Here is a 19,807-nt window from a genome sequence, read left to right on the forward strand (position 1 = left end):
TGGGTGCAGACTTGATAACAGAGAACACATAGCTGAGCATGCTGATGTGGAGACTGCCCTTGAGGAATGGGAAAAGCTAGGTTTGAGAAATAGTGTGCTGCACAGATCCAGTAAAGCTGATGATGCACTGAAAGATGACAAGAGATGTGGCGAGAAAAGTGCGATCCTATAAAAGTGTGCCAGGTGCAGAGTCACTGCTGATGGGAGAGCTAAATTTCCATCGGTTAATATCAAGATTACAAGGTCACTTGAGATGTCGAGCATAGATTACCGCACTCTAGAAAAAGGCTGATCGGATATGCTAATGAGAACTCACGACTTCACGTGCTTTAGCTCTACCTACAATGAACAAAACAACAAAATTCGCAGCAGAAACACGAGTAAGTCAGACCATGAGTGAGAGGAATTTTGAAATTGGAGTGATACTAACATCTATTTGAAATGACATGTGTAGCCAAGTCTCATACAAGACAATGACTTCCACAAAAAAATGGCCAACATGAGTGTTTCAATGAGAATTTCCTCGGTATGTTAAGCTCTTTGATTGAAGAACAGAATCAGGACTGGTGACAGCATGTTGGACCTTTAGTGCATGCATAATAATAACTGTAGAAAAAGTGGTGTAACAGAATATCTCCCCTTCCTTCCTCATGTATGGCAGACATGCCAGGCTGATGAATGCAAGTTAGCATATGATCATGTTGAGAAACGAGCAGGCCAATATAGAAGAAAGATTAGATACCTTGAAACATGATTTCAATCCAGAATCTGTTATTGAGAGGAAAACATGGGATAGCAGAGGGGTGGTGGAAGGAGCCTGAATTGGTTGTGAGGCCAAACTGTCCAGATTTCCACGTCATAGGACTTTGCACAGCAACATATTACTTCATACCACACCCTACTGTACAATATTAAGATAGACATATGAGGCAAGTTATAAGGAAGTCATTATTCAACTGAATAATGGTCCGAAGTGGAACATGACAGCAAGCTAGTAATTCCATTCAGTAGTAGCATTTGCCGCCCCCGGGGTAAAAACTTAACAAACTTAATGGTCCAATTAAGGTCCATTTAGTAAAGTGTTCTATATGACTTAAATATGATTGAACAGCCCATAACGGGCATTGAAAGCATCATTTTATCTGTTTGTGAATCAACAGCATATATTCTTACACAAAAGATGGAAAATATCGCAATCTACATTTCATAACATTTGCGTGTGAAAATTAAAAAACTACAGTTAAAGAATAATTTATTGACAATTTATTAGGCGTTTCATGGATCTGCACATTGTTTCAGCAACTATTAATGAATTAATTATTCCTTGTAAAATATTCTAATTTAACTTTGTATTTTATATGTATATTTCAATAAACCTGTCGAAACGTTTAGCAAAACTTGGCACTTATTGTTGTAGTTGTGTTGCAGACATTGCATACTATTAGATATGCCAATGAATCATCAATATGTACAATACAATAGAAAGACATAGCACATTATCCAAATATTGAATTGTATACTAGCACTCCCGCTACGAGATATTGGTGGCTCTTTCATCTCCACTTTCTGAGCAACAAATTTGCTGTGTAAACCAAACGGCAAAAGTTCAGGCGAAATCGCCCTGCCGATCTCGGAGAAATCCTTCGCATCCAGCACTATGACCATTCCTGTAAAACGAACGTAACTCATTAGGTTTACCTCGTAAAACATAATATAGCTCGAATTAACTAAGGTAAATAATGTTTGTCTATGTATTCAGGCTTCGTGAATGTTCGTATTGACAGTTATTGCTCATTAACTACATAAATATGTTGCATTAACATGGCTATCATATACATCGGTTTAGAATACAAAGCTAGCGTTACCTGTCTCAGTATGTGTGTCCAGTACATCGACAAGTACAACACCATCGTCTTCGTCAACGGCGTCAAGAGTAGGGACAAATATTGGCTCACTTGTTATCAAACCATCGTATGGACCCCAATACAGTGCTGATTTTGTTTCAACGTTCAACTGTGTGCAATAAATAAAAAATATTCATAACTAATCTCAATGATATGTGTATAAATATAATATAATTGGGTTCGTGTTTAAGTCAATATAAAGTCAACGTCAGCACACCTGTGCATAACTTAAGATTGAACTAATACCAAATTATTATGAACATTTAAAACTCCGGTCCCATAAACCTATGTAAATGATTTATTCTTTATTCAGTAAAACGACGCCAATTTGATGTTATGTCCCACATTCACGGTTATTGGGTACAGGGTATTTATTTAATTTATATAATATATACATGTTCGTGGGCACTTGTATATGTAGACAGTTATGGTTTAACGCTGTTTACATTTTGGAATTCTAACCCAGGTGGAACATACTAAAAATATTCTTAATTCGCATAACTAACAAGGCTATAAATAATTATTACAAAATATAATTAGTGTAAAAGACGACGTCGGATACTACTAGTATTACATTTACTTTACCACTAATTTACATATTGAAAAGCAATAATCGATCCGTTGATGTGATAGATGTGACCATTTTATAAGTGTCCATAAAAGCTGTACTGGGTGAACGATTATACACATAACTCATTCTCCCAACTTGTATTTTGTAGTTATTAAGGAAAGTTGGAAGTTGATTAGCTTATAAGATTTTACTTATAAGATCCACGTTCTCTTGTAGTTTTGCTCATTGAATTGTGGATTGTACGTTTAATTCACTTAATCCTTGAAAATTACAATTGATAGTTGCACCAGAATTTCATAACGAAACCGACTCTCAAATTTGAAGATGATCAAATAAAACATTTTGGGTTATTGTAACCAAAGGAATAAAACTATTTTAATTGAAATTTAAAGAATATTTTGGAAAAATAAACATACAACATGTTCCATATTTGAATTTGGTTGAGTTCGTGGGCTAGTTAATATAATATCCAAGTTGAAAGGAAGGAAAAATAAATGTTTGTGTTATTGTAACCATACGACATAAAACTTGAGACGGAGTCAACGACGACAACAACAACGAAGACAAACATTATTCCCTAAACGTAAATTTGACATAATTTCTGGGAGCTAGTCGAATTTGAAACGCCTTCACCAACTGAATTACCAAAACGAAGATAATACATTTCATAAACTCATGTATGCTCTGGTCTTTTAAAATGTGTAGCATGTTTTGTATGTAATAAAGCTACATTTAAAAAAAACCTGCGTTTATACATTAACACCTTCAATTCATTATTGAGGTGGTACATTTTGTTGCAGTCGGAGATAGATTCTGAAGACATTTGTGACTTAACTGGGGAATCACAATTTCTTTAGTTTGTGACGAAAGTGAGGCTGTACACCAAGATAAACAAGCGAATGTGAATAGCAAACAATAGGTTGTTAGCATCCATGTAATAATCGATGTTTACTGACAAAAGATAACAGTGCGAGAAGAACAACAGCAGAAAAACAGTTCTTGTTCATTACTACCACTGGCGGGATTTAAACACATATGTATCTTGCCAAAGAGACAACGGGCTCATTGTATTCCCATTGACCTTGTATCGTTGCGATCACTAAACTGCATTGTACCATCCTTGTATAGCATACAAATAATTTATCAACTTACCTTGATAACCGTATTTGGTACTGGGTCTAAGCCTGCCATGTACGCATACGTGTAGGGTTTAGTGTTATAATTATAATAGTTGATGGTTGAAAAATCAACAACTTGATAGCCCGATGGATAAAGATCAATTCTGTCAATAAGCGTCCAATCATTCATATCAACTACAAACCGCTCTACCACTGTTCTCTTTGTGCCCTAGATACAAACAATGATTGTAATATTGCAAAACTTAGTCAGAAAGTTTGTCAAATTATAATAGTAGCTATAGGCAGATCGCCAACATTTAATGTATAGTTGTGCTAAAAAATATTTGCTTGCATGAAACATTGCAAATTGATGTTTATGAAATAACTTACTGGTCCAGCTACAATTTCTTCCAAATCGAAATATCTGTATACATCCCACGAGTATGTCAACATATCTAAGTACATTTTGCCATCCAGTTCATAAGAATTGAGCTGCAACACACAAATTAATCATCAATTCTTTGTTTATCCACATGTATATATCTCAATAGTGATAGCTTATTATCATGATTCATTACTTTACCATAAAACGATATTTTCCCGTTATACAATCGACAGATAATGAAAAACACAGAATTAGTAGATTAAATTAATCAAAAAATCAACTCTGCTTTTGTATGTTGTGTTAAAGTAATAATATCTGATTCGTTTAATATATGGTGGACTATAGTATGTTTAATCAAAATATAAAAATGTTTGCATTTTTTCCCGCCGATTATATGCGTAAATAATAGTTAAATAAATTTCAAATTACAGAGGCGGCGGCATAACACTTTGCATGGTGGGGCGAGATCTGCTCACTATTCCTCTCGCCAGAGGCGCGAACTTACTAGAGGGGGTCCGGTGGCATGCTCACCTTGAAAAATGTTGAAGTCTAGACCCTTTGAAAAGCTATTTCCTGCAATTCTAGAAGTAAATTTTGCTGATAAAAAGAGTTTCAGCTTGATTTGGGGGGCAATTATGATGTCTCCAGTCTATACATTTTATATTAATAAATATATATGGATAATGCTCAGAATGAATTCTTTTGCTACCAGCACATCAATATTCACACATCATGTTAAATTTGAGCATATGCACTCATAACATTCAGTTTTAGAAATGCCATGGTATAGATAAGAATTCTACGTCAGAATACAAACCAATCACCTGTACAGCTGAATTGAGCTATTGTGTTAAACTAATCAGTCGGCATAAATAAATATATATAATAATATTTCGCCTGATAAATTAACTATTTATTGTAAATGATGTATCTAAAATAATGTTTAGCCTTACATCAGTAGTTCAGTCTTTCATACCTGATGTGTTATAAACAACCCATCTGGTGTGGAAAATTCTCCTACTACGTCGTTGGTTTCACGGCTTACGAAGACAAATCTCGTCGGAATATCTGATCGAAATTCATAACCGGTCAGAAAGGTGGGAAGTACTGGATCATCTGGGTCTGACACTGAAATAGGAAATTTTCAGTCAATAGTTTATGTTATAAACGCTCTACCACGTACAATTGATAACATGTTCACTGGAAATAACCATTTATTATTTTAAAACAGAGTCCAACAATATATATATATGTGTCGTTGAGCCTGTTTTTTTTCTTCCTCAAAAATAATTAGCAAGAACTGAACAACCAGTGGTTTTAATGTCACCAACACTTATACTTAATAACAATAGTTTTCAGTTTAACACAAATAAATAATGCACCTGGCAATATATGGACAAAACTCCACAAATTACTATTATCATGTTCACCATCATCCAACCACTTTGTATAATTTATGTTTCATAGACGACATATTCACCACATTTGCATATCATTTAAAAAATATTATGTCAGAATTCATATTGATCCGACAGGTAACATTAGGTTGATCCGAGATGGCATTTTTGACAACTTAGTGACTGATTCAGTACGTAAAGATGGGAACGTGGTATTTGTTTAATATTGAAGGTTTTGATGTTAAATATGTAAATATTCACACAAAACTAGCATTTATCAGAATAAATTATCACATAAAATGCAACATTAGAAATGTAATATATTTAATCACATACGTAGGGGAGACAAAGAAACGACAGATTTAACAACCACCTTGCAACAGTATGACTCAATCTAGACACATCAGTAGCCATACATTTCAATAGCATCGACCACCCTATAAACGACATGTTATTTATATGCGTAATAAAAAATAAATAAATGCGAAAACAAGCTACGCAAAAAAACTAGAACCATTTCGATGGAAAAATGGCTGCAAGCAAACTACCCATACACCAAAGGATCAATAGTGGACAGTTAGGGCGCATCATACGCTAAGAGCTACTATCATAAACTTCTACCCCTGCGGCATGATGTTTTACAGCATTTGTTTTAGTTTTCTTTGTTACAATTTCACATTTTTTGAGATTTATTTCGTTTTCATTTTATATTTTGCCTGTTATTTTCAGTTATAATGATACAATTTCATTATCATTTGTAGTCACTGAAGAAGGCCACAGTTAGGGAGAGAAAGGTTGACTCCATTCAATCAAGTGAGCAGTAAACATATAGTGTGTTGAGATGCATTTTCCAGCGTATACACTGTAATAAACATTGTGCTGTATGCGTATAATTCCATTCAGAAAATGTGCGAATTCATAGTCGCCCTTCAGAATTATCCCTACGTGGCAATAACGTTTTTCAAAGGGAATCACGCATCATGATCTCCCGAACCAGTTGAATTTCACAGTGTCTGTAAATTGTGTTTCAATAATTTCATAGCTTTAAAAACATGTGCAGAATGATAATGTTGATTATCGAAACCACGCTAACAAATCTACATCGATTGAAAAAAAACATCAATGTATAGCAAGTGAACAAATGTTAAAGATTCAAGTCCATGATAAACGTGCATACATGTTTAAATAACAGAATTGTTTTGTGAAAAAAGTGAGGAATGATTATTTATACAGTACTTGTGTATTCTGTAAAAAAGTCTGACTTCGTGGTTATATCATTTTGTTATACAAATACCAATGTAGTAAACAATATAGTCAACTCACGTAGGTTTTTGCATACATCCATGAAAAAATTCGATGTTGGAATAATAAAATAATTCTCTAACCACCGGGTAGATCAAAGTCAGGGTAACCATCATCCACACATTGGCTCAGATTGAAGGGACCGCCTGCTAAGACGCTAAAGGTATCCGTTCGTCATTCTGGATTTTATACACCATTCGCCTTTGAATATATTAATGAATAAATTTATTCACGACACTGCATAAAAACTTAATGAATAAATTATTTAATTAAGTAATTGTGTTTGTGTTGTACAAACACAATTATATTGACGCATCAGTTGTTTGTGGTTTATTTTGGGAAATCTTTTTCGGGCACATTATTTTATACATTTAAATTTTTGCGCAATCCACTCATCTCGGGAACCTCCACACAAAGCATGGTCTCGTGCCTATTACTTGTAAACATTTTTTGCAGAGCTTGTTCGCCCTCTGTGACACAATAACAATATGCACCTATATACAATATATTTTACTTTATATTATACATACCACGCATTGATGTTTTCACTATCACGCATATCAAACATGAGTGCAGAACTATACAGAGTTACATCGTCAGCGTCAGTGTGTTCGTGTGCCGGATTATTCAAATTCACCATATATGGAGGCAGCCCGAAGTTAACATCTTTGAACGGATATGCTCCCTTGGTGTCAAGAGTCTCAAGATCGATCCATAGTTCTATGAATGACATGTTATCTTTTATATATTCAAGCACAGGCAATAAGGAAATTAGATAGATAGATTCGGAAAAAATCAGCCTTGCGCAGTGAATAAATATACGTCAAAACTAACAAAATGAATTGTGCGTTTAATGTGCCTCGTTCGTCTTGCTGCTGTCGTTTGATTTTGTTCAAAAAATATAATTTACAAGCGCTGTTTACGGCTTATTGTCTATCATAACTCCAAAGCTTTAACCAAAATAGCTTTAACTCCAATATTACAACCCAATATTTGTTATGTTTCACCACCGTAGTTGTACAGTCTTAATGCATATACACAAAGATTTTAAAAACTATACCGGTAACTAACCGAAACTAGCTTCTGTCACGGTTTCAACATTATCTCCAATCTTCCAGAAAGCAATATTTGGATTAAGGGCAGAATAATCGCTGAAAATGGACCATTTTTCGAACTGTTCTTGGTGCTAGATGAGAACGTGAACTCAGAATAATAGTAAAGAATGATTGACACATAAGTCGGCGTGAGGAAGTGTTCAATAATGTGAAAATGGTGTAGATATGTGGGACATTGCTTTCAAATCGACTATATCAAATATGTAAAAAAAAGCAGTTCCCATCCAATGAAGTCTACAAATGAAAACAATATCGATTGTGTCAGCTGCACATGCGTCACTTAGACCCATTTACATCATTACTTTATTCTGGTATAAAGAAGACTGTGCGATTTATTTTAATGGATTTTCAATTCCTGTCGCAATTCAAGAGACCGAGTACTCATGTTCACTCAGGTAACTATGGATTTAACTATACATACAATAGGAGAATACGTCGTTGCCCAAGCGACCTTAGATACGTCCATATCCCACTCATAATAATCCCACGTTTTATAGCTTTGAGTCAAATAAAATCTGGAAAAATGAACATACACAAATGTACTAATGTGGTTTCACGGAAAATGCTCGTTGTTTACAAATAGCACAAATCTTGCTTCATGTTGAGCCATAGTATTCACAATTTCGATAATGAACCAGTATTGATGTTTTTGTTTTTGACCTATATCTCGCGCATGCGTAGCGTGACGACTACCATTTAAGGTATCACTTGAAACTTCGCGATTTCAAACATACACCCTGAAAGACGTGAGGCTGAATATACTAAATAGATATTATTTATATTGACTATAAAAGACAATAACGCAATATCGTAAAAATATTACAGGAAAGCGTGTTGTTGAAGCTGCCATCCATTAATGGGCTTAATTGTATATGCTAGGTGTGCCACGCTAAGTGCTATTGACATAGAAACCGTCGAAGTTAACCGAACACCGAATATTCTGCAAATTCCGCGCTTTATCGGAAATTGCCTATTTCGTCGTAAAACGGGTCCAGATATTAAAAAAAAAGAGATGAGTTCTGGAAATTTTGACCTTTGCAGCTTTGTAAGAATTTTAAGAATCGAGCAACATTTTGGCGAGTTGTAAGTACCTGAATGTCTTAGTGTTTACCTCAAATAGTATATAGTGAGCTACTTTGAAACGATATTTCTCACTGTTGCAGATTTTGCGGATGGTTTCCGACATTTTTTTCGCTGCGTTTCGAGCGATCATACCACTTTGTGCATTAACAATTTTGTTTTTTTTTGTGTTCAGGGGTACCGAAACATGGGATAGCTGGTGTCATATATATGATATCACTCAGGATATCAGCGTAAGCCGGTTATCGGTAAAAACTAGGGTGTGGTATTTTTGTCGCGTTCGACTTCATAGTACGTGTTATACGCGTTGTTCGTAACTATCGTCCACAGATTCGCTAAATTCTTCCGTAAATGCCACTTTTGAATTTCAGTGTGGTCATGGAGGTAAAAAGAATTACCTATGTCTCGCGATAATTGATTGGAATATGAATATATCTCGCGTTATTTTATGAGATCTAATGATAATCTTGCTGCTCTGCAATGTTTACTAGATATAAGAACTGATAGGCTAAACAAACGGGATTGCCCATGCCTTATTTTACTATTGGTTTAAGTGACACCGTCCTTGAATGTGATCTTTGTAACGGTCAACGATAATATGATAAGTTGATAAATACTTCAATGTTAAAAATTATATTTGATTCTTATATACCACATTTCAACGTAAATGAAATATGTGAACGTTAGAAAGCGCGAGTGCCAGTAGAAAAAAACACATAATTATGTTACATCAATGTTAAGTGGGTTGAATTAACAACACTCCCATGACCAGTGTCACAGCTCTGAAAACTCATGTAAATGTGTACGTGCCATCATTAAAAAAATATCGTTTTCAATTTCTACAAATTAACACAGTAATAATCACTATTGTGATCTTACGTATTATCTGTCCAAATGCGTTCTGGGCGGACCAATGTGACCAGCTGGGGAATTTCACACTGATCAGATATTGCATATTCTGTCTATATTTTGTGCCGCCAAATCATATTTAAATTAAAAACAATGTCACGTTTTAAATAATATAGTACCAACCTGTAAGTGTTTGGTCGATGGTGACCAAGAGAGATGTGAAGTGTTAGAACTGCCAATAACTATGAATCGGTCACGCTATCTTTAGAGATTAATCGTTCGGTCATATGATAATGCCTGAAACTGTGATGACTATTTGACCAGATACAAAAGGTCAATTTGAGGTAAGACGCTGTTGGGTTTATTTACTGGATAGTCACTGAAAGATACATGGACTTAGAGGCAGCATGATATTCGCGCAACGCCTTCAGTTGAAACAATTCTACCAATGCCAAATGAATCGTAGGTTGTATGTCTGTTTGACATTGATTTAGAAATGTGAAGGTATGTTTTGTCTGTATGTATGTCGATCATGAAGCCGTCATCGTAATGAAGATGTGATGATTCGCCCCCTATTACTCCCACCTAGTTAAGTAAATATTATGCCGTTGACAGACTGAATAGCCGATACCTCACACGTCGAATGGACATTCAACTCTGTATGTTTCTCTGTTGGTATTTTATTAATCCATCCGACGTCCCGAATTGCTTTCCATAGATGTAACTGATGGTCACTACCTATTGTGTGAATAACGATAGATGGAGTAGTCACCTAATACAGGTATTCCATCCGCGTCACTTTCCGTGTGCCATCCGTGTGTGAGTGACAAATATATTGTATGTTACTGTATTCCCCCTCGTATATTGTCAAGCGTTCGCTGTTCGCTTAGGTCAGGTAACTATGGTCAAAGTGGTAGGTTGTTAAGTGTCATCGATCCAAGTAAAAACATATTTTGTTAACAACTAAGTAACTACTCCTAGCTGACATAATCAGTATTACCTTTGTGGCGGCTGCACAGGGGGGGGCAGAGGGGCGGTCGCCTCCTCAAAAAATTTTGGAAGGGCGTCGCCCCTCCAAAATCAAGCTGAAATCCTTTGTATCAGCAAAATGTGACCCTCAAATTTAGGAAATAGCGTTTCAGAGAATCTAGATTTCCAAATTTAAGAGGGGCATGCACCGGACCCCCGTGTAAGGTCGCGCCTGCGGCGCAAGGTTAGTGTACAGATCTTGTCCCCTTATGCACACATCTCGTGCCACCGCCTATGTTACTGAGTTAATCATGTGAGACTCACTGGCATGGTGGGGACGTCGTTACTTATAGCGTGTGTTCGGGGAACTTTGACTCGCCTGCTCACACGAACACGTAGAAATACAAGGTTGACTCAAAGCTATACACATTAGTTAATTACAGATAGTCCAGTTTTCTTGATTTATTCTGCAGATAGAGGTAAAATATAGGTAAGGCTTTGGCTTTCTGTTCTGTTTTTCCAGTTTAAAAAATATGAGCTCGCTGGTGCTTTCATCCCTTGTGTATTTCTTACACTAGATACCAGCCGATACCCCCCCCCCCCCGCTCACAGGGAGTGCCTAAAGTTGATCATAGTTCCCGGGCTCCCTGTGGAATCAATTTTTTCTCTTTGTATGTTAGTGTTAATTTTGTGAATATGCATTGTCCATTCTGTTCAATTAATTTAAACTTGTAGTTATATTTGTTTTGATTTGCGGCTGTCATGTTATATTTTAGAAAAGTGTTATACGCCAAAAATAACATACTATTTAGATAGTTACAATGAGTTATATATATATACTATATTATTGCAAATGTTATTGATGGAAATGTTGATGCTCCAAGTTCAAATGAAATGCACACCTAAATGGCCTGATGGAGGAAATTGATGCGCTCTATAAATATGAACAATATATAATTTCTTTATCAACTGTAAGTTGTATAATATAAGTATAGTATAATATAAGTTGTATAATATATAATACATGTTTGTTAGAAACGCTATGATACCAGTCCACATTGTTTAAAATAAGCATAAAGGCTAGCTAATGTCTGTGGTGAGATGTAGGTTGCCTTACCAGTATACATTTTAGAAATGTGAAATAAATTCACCATCGAGAAATTTACGTTACCAGAATAGTGAACTGCGGATGAGTAGAACAATTGGCCTGTTTTAAGCTTTTTTATGTTTCCTGTCGTATAAATAAAGGCATCCGAATAAAACCAGTTGTTTAAGAAGCGCCCTGACAGTTATCTTATAGTAACAATTTGCATGATATATTGGAAGTCACGTTCATAACAGTTGAACTCAATTATTTGTATGCCAGTGTTTTCAGGATTCACTTGAAATGTGCGTTACAAAATTTAACCTGAATTTTAGCAAAATTGTATTGTATTCAGAATATTATGAACTTTTTCAAATGAATGTCCAAGAACTACTTTGTTTTTCACTGTTACGAACGGGTTAGTCACCCGCGAACCTAGCCGTCAATATCCCGCACTCCAGAACGCAACACTGGAGGTCAAACAAAGACACACATCCAGAATATGACAAATAAATGATACTAATTTAATAACTAATAAGACAATAATCATAGACAATTAACAGGAATAATTAACAATTTGCAATGAACATTATAGTAACAATAATAGCCCAGTTTGGAATTGCCTGCTCTACCGAGTTCCGAAATTTGCACCATGTAGTTCCAACGAGATTTGGGTCGTACACTGTAACATCGACGACGAAATAAGTTTTATAGCTCCAAATGACGAGGTCTGAATCAATACAGTGTACAAAAACACTAACCGTAATCTCACGCTACTTCAAACTTGCCCATGTAGAGAAATTGACAAGCTCAGCAAACCACTCGTTCTCGTGAAACACAGGTTGGTTTACGGCATAGAACCACTGCAAGATGTCTTGCCTCTATCAGTACCGTATTGGACAGACTAATCTTCAAGTTGAAAACATTTGCTAGCTGCCACGTCGACGTTTGGGCTGAACTGCACTGGAGCTGGACTGTAACGTACGACACTGGCATGGAGCTGTGTGAAGACTGATTAACTCGTGTTCACGGTTGTTTTGCCCAAGTAATTCGCAATGAGAATACACGCTATCTATCCTAATTCTGCAGCTGGGCTAGCCTCGCTAGCTAACTGGGCATTGTACATTACAATTACAACACACAAAATAATATCACAACACTCTACTCTCAACTAATTTCACAATCATTGATTATGCAGAAAATGTAGTATATTGTAATTTGATTTAAATGTAAGTTAGTCTATATTGGTAGATCACTTTGTGAGGTAAGGGCATTTTGAATTTTCAATATATATTGTTCCAGCTTTACTGTTTCCCTATAATAACTTAAAGTATGGAAAATTAGTGAATGTTAGTTACGCCGATAATGTTAAAGTGGGGGATATCTAATCCGATTGTTTCTTCTATTTGATACATGGGATATGTAAATTAAATTTCTATTTCCCTGAGAGCAAGAACGATATTCAGATTCAATTTTATATATCATATTTGTGTGTCAGGCTACAGCTCCCTCATCTTCCCCAGCCAATATTTGAGTATTGTATTCCATAACAGCTCATATTCATATATGTGCATTTAAGTGCGACTTTTTGGCAATACATAGGATGCATTGTCCAATCAAATCGCAGAGATCGTGCTACAATTCCACCAAACTAACATTTGAATAGTTACATCAATTCAACCTGGAGAGTGTAATAAAGTAAAAATAGAGTAAAAATGGCTATTTTAATAATTTGTGCAAACTCACATATTCGTAAGGCCTTCTACATCAATAGAACCAATTATCACGTGATATGCCAACTCTGATTAGCCATACGGATTTATGCAGTTTTATAAAAAATATAGTCTGGTCCCCAGTCATTTGGTAATATGGGCGTTCAAGCACCCCTACCACGAGATTGCAAAATTCAGGGAGATGTGTTTTGGGGGTTACAAAACAAAACAAAGAGAGCTCAAAGAAGACAACTATTTGGTTGACGGAAATCCAGGAAAATTGAAGTAAAAATTGACTTGATCTCATTAAACTTAAAAATTAAATAAATACAATAAACGCCACCACTATTATCATAATGTATGTTGTACCAGGTGCGAAAACCTGGCACAATACAAAACGTTTGTAAACATCATCAGTCTCGATAAAGTGGTTCACTTTTTCCCCACTAAGACGAGGTATTCAGGAGTGGCGAGTTCTCAATTGATTCCTCTCCAAACTTCTCAATAATGTTTTTGGCTGGATGTCAATGTTTTTTACTGAACCCTTTGGGAAACTTATTTTTCAGGATTTCAGCTGTATTTGGGGTTTACACTAGAATATTCTAGGAGATTTGTATCAACAATTTGCGGTCTGCCACACTCATGATGTTAGATCTATTGTTTCTCTCAGTGGCCTTTCCTTTTCATGTACAGCACATGTAATTTTGGCCTGTATTTCTAGGCTTTGTAAACCGTTTTTACAGCTTTCTCTCATCACTAAACAGAATATAAGTCTTTCAGTCAGTTAGTCACTGACCACATAATAGTTGAATACAAAATGTACGTTTCATTGGTCAAGGCAGAGGCATTAGGTTTGTATAGAAGGAAATGTACCAACAAATAAACCAAACACAAATTCGGGAACCGTGTTATGTGCTAGGGTGAATATAGTGAACCACTGGGAATTGCTCCAGTATGGTCCGCTTCATTTACCTGGAAATGACTGTAACTAGAAACAGTGTCGTTGAAGCTGTACATGTGGTGTTAAGGATAACACTGCCTTTCTTGATAAGGGCCTCACATACATCATCATTTTCTACTAGATCCTTGAAGTTGTTGTTCATCATCAGGTTATGTGTGTGTTGCAATTAATGATTCGAAGCGCCCTAAATAAAATAAAATTAAAGTTGTTGAGTCAGCAACATATACAAATTAAGTTTCCATTGTAAATCCTTCAGTGTCTCAGTCTTGCAATGTGTTAAACAAAGAAAAAGTAAAGACTACAGATATTTAATAATAAGTGATAACAAAATCATTTCATTATTGAGATGTTATATTTATACAGGGTATATCGAATTTTTACCAAGATTACACACGCATGTAATGTAATATATGTTAGTTTTGTTTGATGTATAATTGATGTACATTAGTATAACTAGAAGACGCAGGTATTCTTAAAATCGTTTTCTAATTCTTGTGTACTTTGCGTCTCTCGAGAAAGACGCAGTACTGTGATTAACGAAGAAGCACGTCCACTATACGCTGTAAATGCAACGTTAACATGTGTAGTCTGAATAAGATCTTTAATTTTTTCTGTAAATAATATTCAAAAACATGACGATTCGAACCTACACACCCACAATCAAACGACACCTGCAAACGTGTCTCTGTTAGGCAATTCTATTCAATGCTGGACGACAATTAATTTTACCTCTCATCGCTGTAATACGAGTTCCAATCAACGGTTCATTGTACCTCATAAACCTGCCTTTCACTCGTAGCTAAAATTACAATAAATGTTATTTGTTTTGGTATATTATGTTTAGCTGCAACGTTTTCCAAAGTAAGCCTTTTTTCTTTTACACACTATGTTTAGCTAATGATATTACATCAACCAACCAACACAGCGATTGGCCACCCTAATTTTTTCATACAATAACAATATTGCTCATTTTTTTCACTGTTTCTGTGATGTTATAGCGCATGCGTCGATGCTTCATACGTGTACCACATGCCTATCATAACCTAGACTGTAATCATGGAACCACGCGATCGTGAACACCGCAATGCCGTAATTCTACCAATTGTGATTGGAGTAGTTATACTCATTTTCCCCAGTGTATATATATTTGGATTTATGAGGACTGGCAAGTATTACTTATACAACGCATGTGCTTAATATTTTCTACACGTCCTCAGAATTGTTTTAACAACGATGGGAATCCTTGAATGTATATCTATATGTTTGTTCATGTGATATATTAGCGTTGACATTATTTTAAGAAGGTTATTAGTATTTCCCCATTTCCACACAATTCAAGTGCAAGCTAAACGTATATATGTTAGAATTAGTATGTGATGTATGTTACAAACTGTTCAATGTTTAAATATGTTCATGATATTGCACATATATGTAAATATATTGCTAACAGAAGACATGATTGTCATTTTGTGTCAAGTTTCTGATGACGCCACACTGAGTAATTGTAGCACTATGTACATTTGGTGGAGAACAGTGTGGTTGTGATTTGTGACTGTATGCTTCTGTTCTGCTTTCAAATTTGAAAGCGCGTGTATTTTATAGTGAATGTTGAACAAGGACAATTTAGTGTTGAAATTAAATTAAATTTACCTCCGTTAACCTGGTGTAATTTTGTACGTGTGTCAATTGTTTGTAATATAGATATTCTCTTTAAACTAAGTCCATTCTTATTTATACCCAGAGTAGACCGGTGCAGTTGTATTCAAAAGAAAATTGTTAAACGCTATAATTTGTAAACCTTTTTAGATGATATTTATATTTTGCAACGTAGCCTCCGGTTTGTTGAGATATAAGTCGGCACGCTTTGAGATATAAATCTGTACGCTTTGACATTATTTGCCCTCTCTGTTGGCATAATTTTACAAACACCAGTCGGCCCTCGACCTTATGGTGGTTTTCGGAAATATCTTTCAAAAGGTCAGACGGCTGTGTTCAATTTTTTGTTTCATCATTTATTTTTACAACATAAGTGAATTGATGTGCCCTTTTGATCTGTATACGTACGAATACATAACTCGTGATGGTAAGTATTATGTTCTATAAAACAATACTATATTTGTTTATCCCTCCAAACCATCTCATCTGTTATAAGTTCAAGCGATGTTCAATTTGAAATGATCTTTCCAAGAACTATTGATATCAGTGTCCTCGAAAATATAGGTAAAATTGTTGTATATCGGCACGACCATCACCCTGGGTGAGAGTGTATACTTGTGTTATAACCACCCCACACTTGTGATGTTAATTCTGAAATTTAAGATATTGAGCTGTTTGATGAAAACTTCATCTGAGAAGCTCAGCTCAGACTCTCTTGACAGATGACAGTTTGCGAGTATATTTAAACCTTCATTCATGTTCAAAGCAGTAAAAATAATATTTCGGAAAAAGGGCGTGTCGTAACACTCCCATGGGAACTCACAAATGCGTATAACAATTCAGACTGACGGGATTAACTACTACAATCAAGAAGACATCAAAGAGCAAAGCAGCCGCGTAATATTGAACTTGATTAAATTAAACATTGAATTGCAATATGAGTGAGAGATATGCGTACAGGGAATCAGTTATGAACTGTATGAAGTGGGTAATTCACATGGTTTATTTGAAACACGATACAGATAACATTATTATAGAGTATGACATAATTTTATTACAAATTTTATTGTATAACAAGGTGATCAAAGTAAACTACATATTTCTTTTGCGATTCATTCAGCCATGTTATTACGTATTATTGTAAGAGTTTTTGTTTGAATGCCTGCAACATAATTACAATGTACATGTATGTTTCCTGGGGTGGCCTTCTTTTAGCATATGTCCGTCAGATTCCACTTTAATTTGTAAGAAAAGCAGATAGGATTAGAATTTAAAACATGTGTATATTATAGTTGCAAACTATCCTTGACTAATCCTAACTCTTGTGATATCTAAAAGCATTTATTTCATTAGAACTCGCTTTCTTATTTTGAAATAATCACCACTTATACATATAACAGATGGGATAACTCGTGGTACTGTTTATGGAACACGATACTTACTGTCAATTGCCGTCATGTATTTTTACGTATACATATCAAAGGGGCGTGTCATATTCGCATATGTAGTGAAAACAGATGTTTGAATCAAAAGAAGTTATAACTTATTATTAGTCAAACAATAACCCACTGATTTAAGGGCTTAAAACTATATTAGCGATACTATATCGGTATCTTAGTGGGATATCATTTCAAACATGTGTTGGTTTCCATAGAAATTTGCAGCATCAACCATCGGCTTGTCGATTATCTCTTCCCTTTCTCTGGTGGAGGATCATTTTAGCTCCATTGGTTAAGCTCTAGTGTGCATTCCCGTTCCCGACTTACCCGCTTTCGATATTTGCCTAGTATTCCCCATACGTACTGTCGACACCTCGGGATGTTTAGATGGTCAAAGTATCATTGCTTGAACTAAACACAACATAATTCTTTATCCCTGTAGTAACTATTCATATGTCTTGCAGGAAGCCTGGCGTCTTCCGCCTTAAACAATATTGGCCCTTGGAGTGCACCAACGGCGTTTTTATTCCATCCGTCGTCATTACGGGTACACGTAGTATATGTGTTTTGTAGTAATGGACAGTATAGCGCTCACTATCATAATGTGTTTGAGTTGCCATGGATATGTATAGGCAACACTTATTTTCCATCTTTTGTGTTACTATGCAGATTGCAGAATTGTCTCACGTGAAAAATATTCATTTATGCACAATGGTTTCACCGTTTCGACGACACCAGGCATAATAAAGGATATAACATTCAATCCAACCACTGAGAAGAATACAATAGAGGCAGATTTGCAAACAACAATGTTAAAAACGACACGTGAAAGAAAGCCATCGCACATCTCATCATCTGCACAATTCACTATAGAGACAACGGGTATGTATGAATTTACAAATAAAATAAGCACGTTAATGCATATTATTACAGGCAAACAAGTGGTGAATTTCAACAATTGGGCCCTGATATTTCAGAAAATCGTGAAAACAAACACTTACACAATGTTTGCTTTTCACAAATATAAGTTTGATATTATATGTTAACACGCACAATATAAGTACTTATTGTTGAAAAAATGGGTTCGAAGTTGTATCAATCTTAAATGTTAACATCATCACAGGCAATGGCAACGATACAGCCATGTTCTCAACTATGCAGAAACAATGTACGTTGCAAACAGGTAAGCGTTTACATGTAGTTGATATTACGTCAAAAACTCGTGAGAATGTTCGCCTTAGTCTAGGATATTTTTAAAAGGCGAGATAGGATTGATGTTGTGATAACACGCATAATATACCTACTTGTGTTATTGTTGAATAAGATTGTATCGAAGTTTTAAAAAAACCTATTATAATACTAACATCATTACAGGCAATGACAACAAAACAACTATGTTCTCAATTCAAACAGGTAAGCGTATTTCCAAATGAGTGCATTGTCACATTACTAACATGTGAACCTAATTAATATAAACTTATCTATTTATACATTGAAATAAATAAATCACCACAGTTACATAGAAGCATGCTATAACACATATATATCTTATACACAGGCAATGGCAACGGTACAGCCATGTTCTCAACTATGCAGAAACAATGGACGTTGCAAACAGGTAAGCGTTTACAAGTAGTTGATATTACGTCAAAAACTCGTGAGAATGTTCGCCTTAGTCTAGGATATTTTTAAAAGGCGAGATAGGATTGATGTTGTGATAACACGCATAATATACCTAGTTGTGTTATTGTTGAATAAAATTGTATCGAATTTTTAAAAAAACCTATTATAATACTAACATCATTACAGGCAATGACAACAAAACAACTATGTTCTCAATTCAAACAGGTAAGCGTATTTCCAAATGAGTGCATTGTCACATTACTAACATGTGAACCTAATTAATATAAACTTATCTATTTATACATTGAAATTAATAAATCACCACAGTTACATAGAAGCATGCTATAACACATATATATCTTATACAATGTAACACCATGTCTTGTAATATATTGCAGTCACAGCAGAAACACCATGTCCTGCTAATTGTGGTGATGTTTGCTCGTTATATAATGTACCATTATGTCCATGTACCGGGGTGACATGTGGTAAGTATATTAGCTACTAGTATGTTTACTAGAGTAATTTCAAAAACAATATTTTCAATATTTGCTAGATACATGCGTTTGTATTCTTTTTTTACAGGTTACTTTTTAATTGGGTGTTTTACTGACACATATGCACGTGCTATCCCCACCCTTG

The 19,807-nt window shown here is 35.3% G+C and overlaps 1 pseudogene; it reads right to left on the minus strand.

The window, feature by feature from the left end:
• Positions 1–301: 301 nt before the first annotated feature.
• On the minus strand, positions 302–14,589 carry LOC146734562 (beta,beta-carotene 15,15'-dioxygenase-like; annotated as a pseudogene).
• Positions 14,590–19,807: the final 5,218 nt, after the last annotated feature.

Source organism: Saccoglossus kowalevskii, chromosome 14 (genome assembly GCF_978046115.1).
Source record: "Saccoglossus kowalevskii chromosome 14, keSacKowa6.1, whole genome shotgun sequence".
In the NCBI taxonomy this organism is placed as follows: Eukaryota; Metazoa; Hemichordata; class Enteropneusta; family Harrimaniidae; genus Saccoglossus; species Saccoglossus kowalevskii.